We start from the raw sequence: 15,494 nt of genomic DNA, 5'->3' as shown, positions 1-15,494 counted from the left end.
GAGATAAGGTACAGGAGATGGGGGTACAGGATTGGGGGGGAAGGTTACTTATTGTACAGGGTTAAAAAAAGAACTAGATAAATTCATGGAGGATAGTTCCATCAATGGCTATTAGCCAGGATGTTCAAGGATAGTGTCCCTAGCCTCTCTTTGTCAGAAGCTGGGAATGAGCAGATGGATCACTTGATGATTATCTGTTCTGTTCATTCTCTCTGGGGCACCTGGCATTGGCCACTGCCAGAAGACAGGATACTGGGATAGATGGACCTTTGGTCTGAGCCAGTATGGCTGTTCGTATGTTCTTGCTTGGCCAAATTACACCAGCTCCCATGCACACCTGTAACATCACAGGCATTCACACTCCAGCTCCCATGCCTTCCTCCAGCTCAGCCATAGAGCTCACAGCTGTGATGTCACAGGCTTGCATTTCACCAGGAATCAGATGATGGCTAAACGAGTGGGGGTACCATTCTGTGTTCTGTGTCCTGAAACAAGCCAGATTATCACCAGGAAGACAAAGGCAAATTAACCCAAGGAGTCAAATACCTGGAGGAGGGGGATTTCTTGGGTCTGTTTGTAAGGCCACCCCCATGAGGGGGTTGTCAACAGCAGGGAGCAAAGCTAGGAACTCTTGCTGTCAAAACATGGTCCCCCAGTGCCGGAGCTAAAAGACCAGTTGTGCTAGCCACAGCTGTAGCAGGCTCATTGATGTCTATGTGTGGCCTTTCCACAAGTGGAGGGGGACAGAGCACCGCACGGGGTGGATGATGTGTTCTCACTGCACATTCCTCTCCGTGTCCTGCTGATGCCCCCCTGAAAGCAAACAGAAAGAAAACTGGGGGAATCACTCCCTGGAGATTTGGCCCCAGATTTCAAAAGCCATTTAGGCATTGCTGCACTCAATGTGCAACACCTAACTGATTTAGGAGCCTATGTCTTATTTTCAAAGGGATGTGGGCTCTTAAGTCTAAATCCTATCAATTGCTCATGGGGATTTAGGCTCCTGAACGCCTAAATCCCTTTTGAAAATCTGATTTAGGTTCCTAAGTCAGTTAGGTGTTGTAACACTGAGCACAGCAATGACTAAATAGCTTTAAAACTCTGGCCTGGCCTGGGCTGTGCCAGCCAGACTCAGTCTGAAGTACCTCCAGCTGAGGTTCACTAACCAGGGTCCTGCCCAGGATCCTTCTGCCTGCGCTGGGCCAACTGAGGCCAAGTCACACAGCTGCGAGCAGCGGCACCGGAGGCAGCAAACAGGGCGGCTAACAGGGGAGTTTGAGAGGGAGTTTGCAGGGGGAGGTAAGGGGGGAGGCAGGAGGACGCGGTGTGGTGTGTGCTTTGAGTCCACAGGTGCTGTGGGCAGAGATTACAGCAGCCATGAGCCAAGCAGCAGCAGCAGACAGAATGCAGATGGCTGCATGTGGAAGCTGTGGTATGTATATGGTCCTAGCAGGGGAGCTGGAACACAGGTATGTGTGTATGAAGTGTCGCCTGATAGTGTTACTGGAGGAAAAGATTAAGGGGCTGGAGATGCAGGTAGATACCCTTGTGGAGTTTAGGCGGGGGTTTGAGCAGCTGATGGAGGACAGGCAAGGGGGGGCTGAAGGAGAATGCCCTGTGGTGCAGGTAGAGGCAGAGGTAGAGGACGGTGAGAGGGGAATGGAAGGGGGAGAACATGGGAGGTGGAAGCATGTGACTGTGAGAAGCAGGCCAAGGAAAAGAAGGGCCAGTGAGGGGGGAATAGAACTCAGGAATAGGTTCGAGTGCTTGGATAGCGAGGTGGAGGGGCAGCAGGTGGCGACTGAAGGTGGGAGGGTGAGGAAGAAGAGAAGAGCAGCAAGTCCAAGAGAGAGAGGGGAGGAGTTGATGGAGACAGCACCAATTCTGGGCCCCGGGAGGATTCAGGAAGGCATAAGGGGGAGCATAAGGGAAGATAGGAACAGGCACAGGTCAGGACTAGAGGGATCGGAGACTAGATTACTAGATCGCACTGTTGCCAGGCAACGGCAGGTGTATGTAATTGGAGACTCTTTACTGAGGAGATTGGACAGGCCTGTAACCAGGGCAGACCCGGAGAACAGAAGGGTGTGCTGTCTACCGGGCGCAAAGATACGCGATGTGGACCTGCGGTTGAAAAGGATCCTAAAAGGAGCAGGTAAGAACCCCTTGATAATCCTTCATGTAGGAATGAATGACACGGCTAGGTTCTCGTTAGAGAGAATCAAGGGAGATTACGCCAGGCTGGGGAAGACGCTCAAGGAGATAGAGGCTCAGATTATCTTTAGTGGGATTCTGCCCGTTCCGAGGGAAGGGCAGCAAAGGGCTGATAGGATTGTGAGAATAAATAGTTGGCTAAGGGAGTGGTGCTATAAGGAGGGCTTTGGGATGTATGGCCACTGGGAGGCTTTCAGGGACAGACACCTGTTCTCGCGGGATGGGCTTCACCTGAGTAGGGAAGGAAATAGACTTCTGGGAGGGAGGCTGGCTCATCTTATCAAAAGAGCTTTAAACTAGGAAGTTTGGGGAGACGGTTGGGAGATGCACAGTTAATCTCCACGCCAGATTCCAGTATGGAAAAGGTGAGTAAAATGAGAGGAGACATAGCCGGGGAGATGAGATTGGACATAGGAAGGACACGGGGGACGGACACAAGGAGGCCCGCAACATATAGTGCTACTAATGGGAGACAGGCTAAACGACATACATTAGGATGTTTATACACCAATGCCAGAAGCCTAGGTAATAAAATGGAGGAATTGGAGCTCTTGGTCCAAGAGCTGAAACCAGATATCGTAGGAATAACAGAAACGTGGTGGAATGGCAGTCACAACTGGAACACAGGTATGGAGGGGTATGCGCTGTTTAGGAAAGACCGGAACAAAGGTAAAGGTGGGGGGGTGGCATTGTATGTCAATAGTGAAATAAGCTGTAAAGAAATAATAGTTGATGGATTAGATAACACAGAGTCCGTCTGGGCAATACTCACACTGGGTAATAGGACTGCTAGAGCCTCTCCGGGGATAGTGCTTGGAGTGTGCTATAGACCGCCGGGATCGACCCAGGATATGGATAAGGAACTATTTAATGTGTTTAGAGAAGTAATTATTAATAGAAACTGTGTAATTATGGGGGACTTTAACTTCCCAGATATAGATTGGGGAACAAACGCTAGTAGCAATAATAGGGCTCAGATGTTCCTAGATGTGCTTGCTGATCAATTCCTCCATCAAGTGGTAGCTGAACCGACGAGGGGGGAGACCATTTTAGATTTGATTCTGGTAAGTAGTGAGGACCTCGTTGAGGAAGTAGTAGTAGGGGACAATTTGGGCTCCAGTGATCATGAGCTAATTCGGTTTAAAATACATGGAAGGAGTAACAGAATTAAGTCAAAGACTAGGGTTTATAATTTTAAAAAGGCCAATTTTAACAAATTAAGGGGACTGGTAAGGGAAGTGGATTGGGCAAACGTATTAATGGATCTAAAGGCAGAAGAAGCCTGGGATTACTTCAAGTTAAAGATGCATGAGCTGTCGGAGGCCTGTATTCCAAAAAAGGGAAAAAGATTACTAAGCAAGAGATTTAGACCGAGCTGGATGAGCGACCGACTCAAAGGGGCGATTAGGAAAAAACAGAAAGCGTACAAAGAGTGGAAGAGGGGAGGGATCAGTAAGGAAATGTACCTAAGTGAAGTCAGAGAATGTAGAGATAGAGTGAGAAAGGCCAAAGGCCGTGTAGAGTTGGACCTAGCGAGGGGAATTAAAAGCAATAGTAAGAGGTTTTACAGCCACATAAATAGGAAGAAAGCAAAGAAAGAAGAAGTGGGACCACTGAAGACTATTGCCGGAGAGGAGATTAAAGACAATCTAGGCATGGCGCAATATCTCAATGAATATTTTGCATCGGTGTTTAATGAGGCCAATGAAGGTATTAGGGATACTAGCACCACTACAGAGGGGCATTCAGGATGGGGGATTACCGTATCCGAGGTAGAAACAAACTTGAACACCTTAATGGGGCTAAGTCGGGAGGACCGGACGATCTTCATCCGAGAATATTGAAGGAATTGGCGCGGGAAATAGCAGGCCCGTTAGCGATAATATTTAATGAATCTGTAAACTCGGGGGTGGTCCCGTTAGACTGGAGAATAGCTAATGTCGTTCCTATTTTCAAGAAAGGGAAAAAAAGTGATCCAGGTAACTACAGGCCTGTTAGTTTAACATCTGTAGTGTGCAAGGTGTTGGAGAAAATTCTGAAAGAGAAACTAGTTGAGGACCTGGAGGTTAGTGGCAATTGCGATAAATTACAACATGGTTTTACGAGGGCAGATCGTGCCAAACGAATCTGATCTCCTTCTTTGAGAAAGTAACGGATTTATTAGATAAGGGAAATGCGGTGGACCTAATATACCTGGATTTCAGTAAAGCGTTTGATACTGTACCCCATGAGGAATTATTGGTTAAACTGAAAAACATGGGGATCGATATGAAAATCCAGAGATGGATAAGGAATTGGTTAATGGGGAGAATGCAGCGGGTCGTATTAAAAGGTGAACTGTCAGGTTGGAGGGAGGTTACTAGTGGAGTGCCTCAAGGTTCGGTTTTGGGACCCATTTTATTTAATCTATTTATAACTGACCTCGGAACCGATTGCAGGAGTGGGCTGATAAAGTTTGCGGATGATACGAAGGTGGGAGGCGTTGTAAATTCGGAGGAGGATAGGGATATCCTGCAGGGAGACTTGAATGAGCTTGTGAATTGGAGTATCAGAAATAGGATGAAATTTAATAGTGAAAAGTGTAAGGTGATGCATTTGGGGATGACTAATAACAATTTTAGTTACAAGATGGGGACACATTGGTTAGAAGTAACGGAAGAGGAGAAGGACCTAGGGGTCCTTGTAGACCGCAGGATGACTATGAGTCGACAATGTGACGTGGCGGTGAAAAAAGCCAATGCTGTCTTGGGATGCATTAGGCGAGGTATATCTAGTAGGGATAAGGAGGTCCTGCTTCCGTTGTACAAGGCGCTGGTGAGACCTCATTTGGAGTACTGTGTGCAGTTCTGGTCTCCCATGTTTAAAAATGATGAACTCAAACTGGAACGGGTGCAGAGAAGGGCCACTAGGATGATCAGAGGAATGGAAAACCTGTCGTATGAAAGGAGACTAGAGGAGCTTGGGTTGTTTAGTCTGACAAAGCGAAGGCTGAGGGGGGATATGATTGCTATCTTTAAATATATTAGAGGGATTAATACAAGGGAGGGAGAAGAATTATTCCAGCTTAGTACTAATGTGGATACAAGAACGAATGGATATAAACTGGCAGTGGGGAAGTTCAGGCTTGAAATTAGACGAAGGTTTTTGACCGTCAGAGGGGTGAAATATTGGAACGGCCTTCCGAGGGAAACGGTGGGGGCGACGGACCTGTCTGGTTTTAAGATTAAGTTAGATAAGTTTATGGAGGGAATGGTTTAATGGTAAAACATAGTAGTCAAGGAAAACCAAGCAATGGTAGGTAAATAGTATAATGGCTAACAGGGGTCAGGCTGGAGACTCTTGCCTATATGCTCGGGGTCTTACTGATCGCCATATTTGGGGTCGGGAAGGAATTTTCCTCCAGGGCAGATTGGCTGAGCCTCTGGAGGTTTTTCACCTTCCTCCGCAGCATGGGGCAGGGATCTCTAGCAGGAGGGTCTCTGCCGATTGAAGTCACTAAAACAGGATTGGGGACTTCAACAGCAGAGTCCAGGGAAGGGGTAGGGGTGGTTTTATGGCCTGCAGCATGCAGGGGGTCAGACCAGATGATCATAATGGTCCCTTCTGACCTTAAAGTCTATGAGTCTATGAGTCTATGAGAAGTCCCAGGGTCTCCTGGCTGGCGTCTGATCCTGGATCCCCTGGGAAGGCTCTTCCTAGGTGTGATTCCTGTTACTCCCACCCCTGCCTTCTCGAGTCAGGCAGCCGCAGACACAGGAACAGGTGCTGGGTGGATGCTAAGTCAGCAGGCACTCTGCTTGGATGTGTTCAGGCTTCCCAGCAGCAGCTCATCCTATCCCATTGGGTCAGCAATATGGGAATGTGACCCTCTCACAGGCTTCTGGGCAAGGCTGCTGGAACAATTTGTATAGTGGAGGTGCTGAGAATCATTGAACCAAACTGTAAACCCTGTGTATGATGGAAACCACTTCAAGCCAGGGGGTGCTGCAGCACCCCTAGCTCCAGTACCTATGCTTCTGGGGCAGTGGTTAGCATCTTCCAGAGGGCAGAGCTCCCTGAATGCTGAAGGGATTTGACCCCCAAGGAAGCATAATCCAGGCCCCCTGTTGGTCACCCAGTGCCGCCCATCTCCAAACACTAAAGCTGATGCCTCCTATGACCATGTGACAGGTTGGTGTAGCCAGCCACCTGTGCTCTGGCCAAGCTGCCAGCTGTGCCAAAGCTGGCTTTCACCTTTCACCTACCCCTCTTCCAGGGAGGACAACAGCAGCTTGAATTAGCTCCCTGGCTGCCCAGGGGCACCAATGTAGGGGTGGTAGTGTGGGATAGGAACGAGATGGCAGGAGCACGATACAGAACCATACGGACCCCATAACAACAGTTCAGACAGAGGCTGGAGGCATCACCAGCCTCAATGCCATTTTGACCAAAGGACCGATAACACTGGTCTACAATTTTTGAGAAGTCGTCTGCTTCAGAGATAAAATGTGCTATTTATTATGTATTTTGATGTGCTGAATTCAAATATGACAATTAAAACAACTGATTAGCTACTGTTTCTAAGATATTTAAGTTTTTACATTTTATGTCTATGTATATTGTGTAGATAGTAGAGTTTTAATCATAAATTGTAAACCTAGGTCTTTTCATGTGTTTATGGTTGCTTTACATGATAATATTTCACCTATCCTGTTTATGTAACACTTTAAAAATCAGCAAAAGGGTTATATAAATAAAATTTATTATGAAACAAAAGGCAAAAAACTGTTCTGCACATAGTTTAGTCCTATTCAGTGTCTACTCGGCGCTTCTTGGCTTGTTTCTTGTATTCATTAAATGGAGCATCTCTTATCACTGTCCAGCAATAGTCTGCAAGCATTGATGGGCTCCATTTGCCCTGATAGCGTTTCTCCATTGTTGCAATGTCCTGGTGAAATCGCTCGCCGTGCTCGTCGCTCACTGCTCCGCAGTTTGTTGGAAAAAAATCTAGATGAGAGTGCAAAAAATGTATCTTTAGTGACATGTTGCAACCAAGGCTTTTGTATGCCTTGAGGAGGTTTTCCACCAACAACCTGTAGTTGTCTGCCTTGTTGTTTCCGAGAAAATTTATTGCCGCTAACTGGAAGGCTTTCCATGCCGTTTTTTCCTTGCCACGCAGTGCATGGTCAAATGCATCATCTCGAAGAAGTTCACGAATCTGAGGACCAACAAAGACACCTTCCTTTATCTTAGCTTCACTTAACCTTGGAAATTTTCCACAGAGGTACTTGAAAGCTGCTTGTGTTTTGTCAATGGCCTTGACAAAGTTCTTCATCAGACCCAGCTTGATGTGTAAGGGTGGTAACAAAATCTTCCTTGATTGAACAAGTGGTGGATGCTGAACACTTTTCCTCCCAGGCTCCAATGACTGTCGGAGTGGCCAATCTTTCTTGATGTAATGGGAATCTCTTGCCCGACTATCCCATTCGCAGAGAAAACAGCAGTACTTTGTGTATCCAGTCTGCAGACCAAGCAAGAGAGCAACAACCTTCAAATCGCCACAAAGTTGCCACTGATGTTGGTCATAGTTTATGCACCTCAAAAGTTGTTTCATGTTGTCATAGGTTTCTTTCATATGGACTGCATGACCAACTGGAATTGATGGCAAAACATTGTCATTATGCAGTAAAACAGCTTTAAGACTCGTCTTTGATGAATCAATGAACAGTCTCCACTCATCTGGATCGTGAACAATGTTGAGGGCTGCCATCACACCATCGATGCTGTTGCAGGCTACAAGATCACCTTCCATGAAGAAGAATGGGACAAGATCCTTTTGATGGTCACGGAACATGGAAACCCTAACATCACCTGCCAGGAGATTCCACTGCTGTAGTCTGGAGCCCAACAGCTCTGCCTTACTCTTGGGTAGTTCCAAATCCCTGACAAGGTCATTCAGTTCACCTTGTGTTATGAGGTGTGGTTCAGAGGAGGAGGATGGGAGAAAATGTGGGTCCTGTGACATTGATGGTTCAGGACCAGAAGTTTCATCCTCTTCCTCTTCCTCGTCTGACTCAAGTGAGAATGATTCTGGTGCATCAGAAACCGGCAGTCCTTCTTCGTGGGGTACCGGGCGTATAGCTGATAGAATGTTTGGATAATGCACAGTCCACTTTTTCTTCTTTGACACACCTTTCCCAACTGGAGGCACCATGCAGAAGTAACAATTGCTAGTATGATCTGTTGGCTCTCTCCAAATCATTGGCACTGCAAAAGGCATAGATTTCCTTTTCCTGTTCAACCACTGGCGAAGATTTGTTGCACAAGTGTTGCAGCATATGTGTGGGGCCCACCTCTTGTCCTGATCTCCAATTTTGCAGCCAAAAGAAAGGTGATAGGCTTTCTTAACCATAGTGGTTATACTGTGCTTTTGTGATGCAAAAGTTACTTCACCACAAACATAGCAGAAGTTATCTGCACTGTTCACACAAGTACGAGGCATCTCTGCTCACTTTGGCTAAACAGAAATGTGTCCCTTTGCAAAATCAAACACTGACAAATAAGAGAGAACGACACTGTATGATTTCTAGAGCTGATATAGGGCAATTTGTTCAGCAGAGTGATGTAAGCTTTGTTATGATTGTATCATCCATGACTTTTAGGAATAAAATGATGCAATTCATATCATGTATGACGCAATACCAGCTTCAGATTGCATCATTCATTGTTTTGCCTAAAAAGCAAGTACTGTCCAAACCCAGTCATAGATTTATTCATAGATCCAGTCAAAGATGTATTTTAGTCATTTCTGGTTTAAATTGAGATCCCTTCCCTTTATAACTCACTTATCCTCCGCCATTCCCAAGTCAAGGGTCGTATATACTGACCCAATAGCATATCTTGAAAACTAGAGCCAATCAACAATTTTAAGCATCATTTTCATTCTCAGTGACCCAGAATTAGTAAAGTTTGACTACATTTATTTCAGAAGCATTTTGGCTGTAGAGCAGTGTAACAGGCCTGCACGATGCCAGCTCTGCCACAGGGCTGGGATATTTTTACCTGCATGCCATGATATCACGGCCCTGCAATGAGCTTTCCAACCTCACTGCCCTGTAGCTCAGCCAGTGTGATACCATGGCATGCAACCGAGCTGGGTAACAAAGCCTGTGATCTGACAGGTTCAGTGCAGCCTTTTGCAGGAATTTAGTGGCAAGGTAAGATCTGTAGCTTTGCAGGTGTTGGTGTCATTCTGGCTCAGCCCCATTCAGCTTCCCACCCTCACCCCCTTCAGGACCATCTGCAGACACTCCACAGCCTCCACTTTTGTTAGCTAATTCTAAACTAGCTTAATACCTCTGTAGGAATTTAAACAGCTTCTACAGCTTCATGAACAGGAGCTGGCGTTTTAAAAGCCTAACACTCCCTGATTAGGACAGCGAGAGATCTCTGTGGTAAAAGCCCTTTAGGAGGTTTCAGCCCTTATGCCTCTGAATGATTGTTCTTTTATTTTACAAGGAAAAGCTATTACAAAAGGTAGCAGAAACCCACAACTCTGATTCCCAAGCATTTTAAATGAAATCCCAAAGCAGAATTCACCCCATCATATTCCCAGAGATAAATGAAACATGCAACAGCAAAATATTGTTGCTCTATGGCCTGATTTATTGCTACTGCATGGTGTTAAATACTTTGCATTAGGATATGGCCCTTCGTATACAATCTACCCAGTTAAAATCTCTGCTCCTTCCCCTGTTGTTGATGTCACACAAAAGTTTCTGGCTGATTCAGTTGGATCACACTGATTTCTTCTTCTAAATGAGGAAACTTCTCTCCCATTCAGGATCTTGTTTTCCCAGATTAAATGTCTCTCTTCTTTAATTCAGCCTCTAGACTCGCTCATGTCTGAGGAATTGTGTGCAAAGTTGTCCCCTGGGCAAGGAGCAGCTATGCAGATTTCAGGGCAAGGTCAGCTCTTCAGCCAGGCGAACAGGTGACAAGATCTCTCTCAGGCTGGGATTTGCTCCTCTCTCTTCTCCCCTCTTGTTCTCACTCTCTTCCCAGCCAGGATGTCGCACAGGGAGAAGGGGAAGGACGTGCCTCTAGGAGGAACGCCTGAAGGTGGGAATGGCGGAGTGCTTGGCCAGCTGCTCAGGCATCACCAGCTCCAGGGTGGCTTGGAGCTGCGACGACCCAAAGGTGGGGAGATGGCTGTTCAGCCTCAGCTGCTCGGCCTCTGTGGACACCCAGCTGTAGAGGTCACTCACAAAGGATTTCATCAGCTTTCTGGCTTTGCCTGACATGCGCACCTTGCCCTGGTGCAGCTGGCACAGGATTCTGGAGACATACAGGGAGTGGGAGCATTTCTTCACCAGGCTGCTCCTTGCTGGCTCTGGTCGTCTCCTGCTGCCCTTCCTGAGGCTGGAGCATCCTCCACTTGGGCTTTGGATGCATCCTTCTGCATAAGGGCCACTTTCTCCTCTGAGCCTGAGCCACCTTCTTCCTTCCTGCCTGGGCGCCTGCCATGGCTCCACTCTGGGACGGCTCAGCTCATTTCAGTTCCTGCCGCACCTGCTGCCCTCTTATATATTGGCTGGCATGCAAATGAGGGGTGCTCATTGTGACAGACCCCATTACCCAACTATGCATGACTATGATCAGTTCCTTCCCCTATGTGAATGAAAAAACCTGCCTGCTCATTGGCAATCAAGATGCTACAGCACCTTTATGGACTTATAATAGACTCCTGCTACCCCACAGAGATTTATGGGGAATAATTACACATTATTAAAATTAAAATATTCGAAGGATCACCAATGAATGATTATTCTCATGATAATATTATATTATAGATTTATAGTCAATTCATTAATTATCATGGACTTACTATTGACATTATCACGTGTTTGTTATTTATTTTATTATTGTGTTATTATTCACTTTTATTGATGACTATCAACCATTGAAAGTATTTGGTGCCATGTCCTACTCTCTCTCACCAGTATAAATCCATGCTAACTCAGTTGCGGCCATTGGAGTTAGTGAAGTATAAATCCGGAGCAAATGATGGCAAAATTTGGCCCTATTTCTTGGGCAACATTTGCTTTGACAAATGTCTAAGGTGACAGGCCAGGATTTCAGACTTTGTACGTTAATTGAATTGTGATTTATAATATTTTCTCCTCTGATAATCTGACTCCCGTGTCTGAATTTAGGTGCAAAAATGCTGGAGCACCCAAAATTCACAGGCACTTTGGAAAATGTTGGCCTCTTTTCAGGGCTGGATTATGACATTCTGAGGCCCGAAGCTATCAAGTGAAAGAAGCCCCATACCATAAAAAAAAAGTATGTATTATTTTCACAGAAAAGACATTGAATGTGCATATGTAAGTAAAGTGGAAGTAAACAATGCAATATAAAAATACAAAATAAAAACAATACAGTAAATAATAAAATTTACTAGAAGAGTTCTCAGGAAATTTTTCTTCTCTGTTGGGGCATCTAAATTGTGGAATTCCTTGTCTGAATATGCAATGAGAGTCTTAAGAGGATAGAAGATGTCAATAGAGGATACAAGAGGCAATAGAGGATATAGGATGTGGATAACCCACAAGCTTAAAGCTCAACTATTAATTATATTGATATGAATTACACCCAGGTAATAAGCAAACCATCAGAAAATTGTATGCGGGTTGTATTTTTCCAATAAATTTATTTGTTTTGTTTTTATAGAAGGTTATGCTGAATTACCTAATATTGGTACTAAAATTAGTAGCAGAAAGTTTTTATTGAAACCAGTAAAAATTTAATTGTATATTATAAATATTGAGATTTATATATCTATTTAACAACAAATAATATTTGTATTAATATATATATGCCAAAAACTTGTGTTATTTTACCAGGATACTTCTGTGAAAGTTAGTGCTATTTTGTCTATGTTCTCACAGGAAAACAAGAGAGGATATATAATTTTTTTACACAATGAATAAGGAAAATTATCCTTTTCATATGAATAAATGAAAAAACATTTGATTAATTTTGTTAGGAAAACATAAAGTTTATCCAGACTATATATAATATATATTTACAAATGTTTATTCAGAATTAATTTTCACTATGAAACAATGAATTGTTGGGATTTTTCTTTTGCCATACTATAAAAATACAGTGAAGGTTCCTGAAATTGACAGAGGGAAGCCAACACAAATGTATCCTCTTCAAGAACCACTCGACCCAAGTCCATAAAACGATCACCTGCAAACTCAATCATGTGAAGCATGGATAACTCATGAAGCAGAAAGCGGCGTGCACACTAAAATACACAATTCTATGTAAGTACAGATCAAAAGAAGAAAGGCCACACTAACACTTAAGAAAACAAAGACAAACAGGAGTGAAGATAATATACGACTGAGCATGCTGGACCGTAAACAAAAGATGGCAGCCTTCTGGCTATTACCAGCCAAGGGGGATGCTATACCTGATGTCACTCCTAGGACAAGTCCCATGCAAGTATGAGCTTGGCAGGATTGCTTCATGACACTGCCATCTCCCACTTCACATTTTTTCACGATTTTATCAGCAGTGAGATTATTTATTTATTTAAATAAATTCTGAAAGCACAGTCAGAATTTTACCAGTAGCAGCTGGCCATCAAAATGCTGCCTTAGGTGACTGATAGCAGACTTACTCATAGAAATCCTAATTTTACTAGTGCAATTATCCTTTTTTTCTCAGCCCTGGCCTCTCACCTGTCAATAATGAACAATTAGTGAAGGGTAAGGGTATTTGTGTAGCCAGATGTGTATACTTTTGTCATATTTGAACAAAAATGTCTATATTTAGAGAGAAACTTCTTTTTCCCATATCTCCTTTATTTATCAACCGAATTTGATAAAATTTGAAATGGAGTCAGTTTTTTCTTTTTTAGAGGCCCTTCATATTGTGAGGTCCTAAACTGTATCTTAGTTATCTTATTCCTTAATCTGGCACTGCCTCTTTTTTTATACACAAGATCAAGGAATAAGTGTCAGAGACACTGCACACTGGCCCCATTCCACCCTGCAAGAGGTATGTTACCGCCATCCTTTGATAACTTCTTCTTTCCTTCTAGCTTCAATTCCAGGTGGTGACTTTGGCTAGGCTTGCCAAAGGATGGTAAAGAATTTAGGTATAAGTTTCCAAAAATGCCACCTTTCACCGTTAACTTGCTAGGAAACTTCCTACCTTCCCCCCAGACAGGTAACTGGCCGCAGTGAACCCTGTATTTGCCAACTCCAGGCTTGATTAGTGCAAATCCCTGTATCTGAGGCTGAATATGCATAGATTCCAGCTGGTACCAAATGCAGCTGCCTGCCTGCTCTGAGGCCCAGGCTGCTGTGAGCACATCAGGCCTGTGCTCAAGTGCCTCCACTGCCTTCCAGTCAGCTCCTGATGCCACTTTAAGGTCCTGACATTTTCAAAAGTATGTCAAAGGCTGAAGTTTCAATCTCTGAACCACCACACAGCTGCAGCCCTCTGGGATAGTGCAGGTCACTAAGCCTAGGAGGAAGCAGGTGAGAACGGGGGATAAAACATTTTCTGTGTAGGCAATCTAGGAACTTCTATAGGAGCTCAGCTGAATCCAGAGTCTGACCATCTTTAGGAAGTGTTGCCAAGCCTTCCTGTTTGGGAAAGCCTTTCCACCACATGCTGAACACTTCTTTTATTGCCAAAACCTCTGTCTTGTCCCCACCAAACCTCCTACCCCAAGCAAAGTTTTGACCCTTCTAAAAAGGCCAGAGACGCCACTAGGGACTTTGATATTGCTATTGATTTTACATGGCAGATGATCAGACAATAAAGAAATAATAAATAATAGATTAAAATAACATTATGTTTATAAAATCAAACACTCAAAAGGTCTTAAATGCCAGATTGAAAGTTGTCCATACAACAAGTTGGTAGCTATTCAGTATTGCTTTATATCATTCAAATCCAAACCCTGCACTGAATACAAAATTATTAATTTCTTCCTGGGTGTTTCCCATGACATATCTGAGTGCTTCACAAACATTAATAAATGTATCTTCACAGCACCTGTGGCAGGGGACATGGCATCATAATCTCCAGATTGCAGATTGGAAACTGTGATTAAAGTCAAAATGGTCAGAAGTGTCCTCTGGTTGTGGGTGCCCAGCTGGAGGCACTCAGGGCCTGTTGTTCCAGAGCACTTAGCACTTTCCATATTCAGAGCAGAGTGCCAGTTGGTCAGCTCTACCATTTTTGCCGTCCCAAGCAAAAAAAAAAAAAAAAAAATCACTTGGACTGCCGCTGTCCGAACTGCCAAAGCGAAAAAAAAAAAGCTTCCTGGACTCTGCTGCCCCAAGAATGGACGGAATGCCGCCCTTTAGCATGTGCCACCCCAGGCACGTGCGTCACACTCTTCCTGCCATTTCCCATACTCCTCCCATATTTTGCAGCAAAGGAGGTTGGGGTTGTACAGGGCACGTTTCTCTGCAGCTCTGTCTCTGGTTTATTCCCTCTGGAGTTTTCTCTCCATTGTGAAGGAGAGAAGGATTCTGGCTGGATCCGTGTGTCATATTTATATGGGGTTTCATCAGCTGTGACCACCATAGAATCATAGAATTATAAAATATCAGGGTTGGAAGGGACCTCCAGAGGTCATCTAGTCCAACCTCCTGCTCAAAGCAGGACCAATTCCCAACTAAATCATCCCAGCCAGGGCTTTGTCAAGCGGGCCTTAAAAACCTCCAAGGAAGGAGACTCCACCACCTCCCTAGGTAACGCATTCCAGTGCTTCACCACCCTCCTAGTGAAATAGTGTTTCCTAATATCCAACCTGGACCTCCCCCACTACAACTTGAGACGATTGCTCCTTGTTCTGTCATCTGCCACCACTGAGAACAGCCAAGCTCCATCCTCTTTGGAACCCCCCTTCAGGTAGTTGAAGGCTGCTATCAAATCCCCCTTCATTCTTCTCTTCTGGAGACTAAACAATCCCAGTTCCCTCAGCCTCTCCTCATAAGTCATGTGCTCCAGACCCCTAATCATTTTTGTTGCCCTCCGCTGGACTCTTTCCAATTTTTCCACATCCTTCTTGTAGTGTGGGGACCAAAACTGGACACAGTACTCCAGATGAGGCCTCACCAATGTCGAATAAAGGGGAACTATCACGTTCCTCGATCTGCTGGCAATGCCCCTACTTATACAGCCCAAAATGCCGTTAGCCTTCTTGGCAACAAGAGCACACTGTTGACTCATATCCAGCTTCTCGTCCACTGTGACCCCTAGGTCCT

At 44.7% G+C, this 15,494-nt stretch overlaps 1 protein-coding gene across 3 annotated transcripts in view; it reads left to right on the top strand.

Annotated features, from left to right (window-relative positions):
• Positions 1-3,958: 3,958 nt before the first annotated feature.
• The window catches only part of LOC101930992 (zinc finger protein 554-like), a 32,934-nt gene continuing 21,398 nt past the window's right edge, over positions 3,959-15,494 (top strand). For all 3 annotated transcript variants that reach the window (XM_065562645.1, XM_065562646.1, XM_065562644.1), the window contains exons 1-2: positions 3,959-11,538; positions 12,365-12,527. The gene's annotated coding sequence lies outside the window, so the exon portion shown is untranslated. The remainder of the gene's footprint in view (positions 11,539-12,364; positions 12,528-15,494) is intronic.

Source organism: Chrysemys picta, chromosome 12, assembly GCF_011386835.1.
Source record: "Chrysemys picta bellii isolate R12L10 chromosome 12, ASM1138683v2, whole genome shotgun sequence".
NCBI classification, from domain to species: Eukaryota; Metazoa; Chordata; order Testudines; family Emydidae; genus Chrysemys; species Chrysemys picta.
The sequence above is the reverse complement of the archived record's forward strand: the minus strand, read 5'-3'. Positions and strand labels throughout refer to the sequence as shown.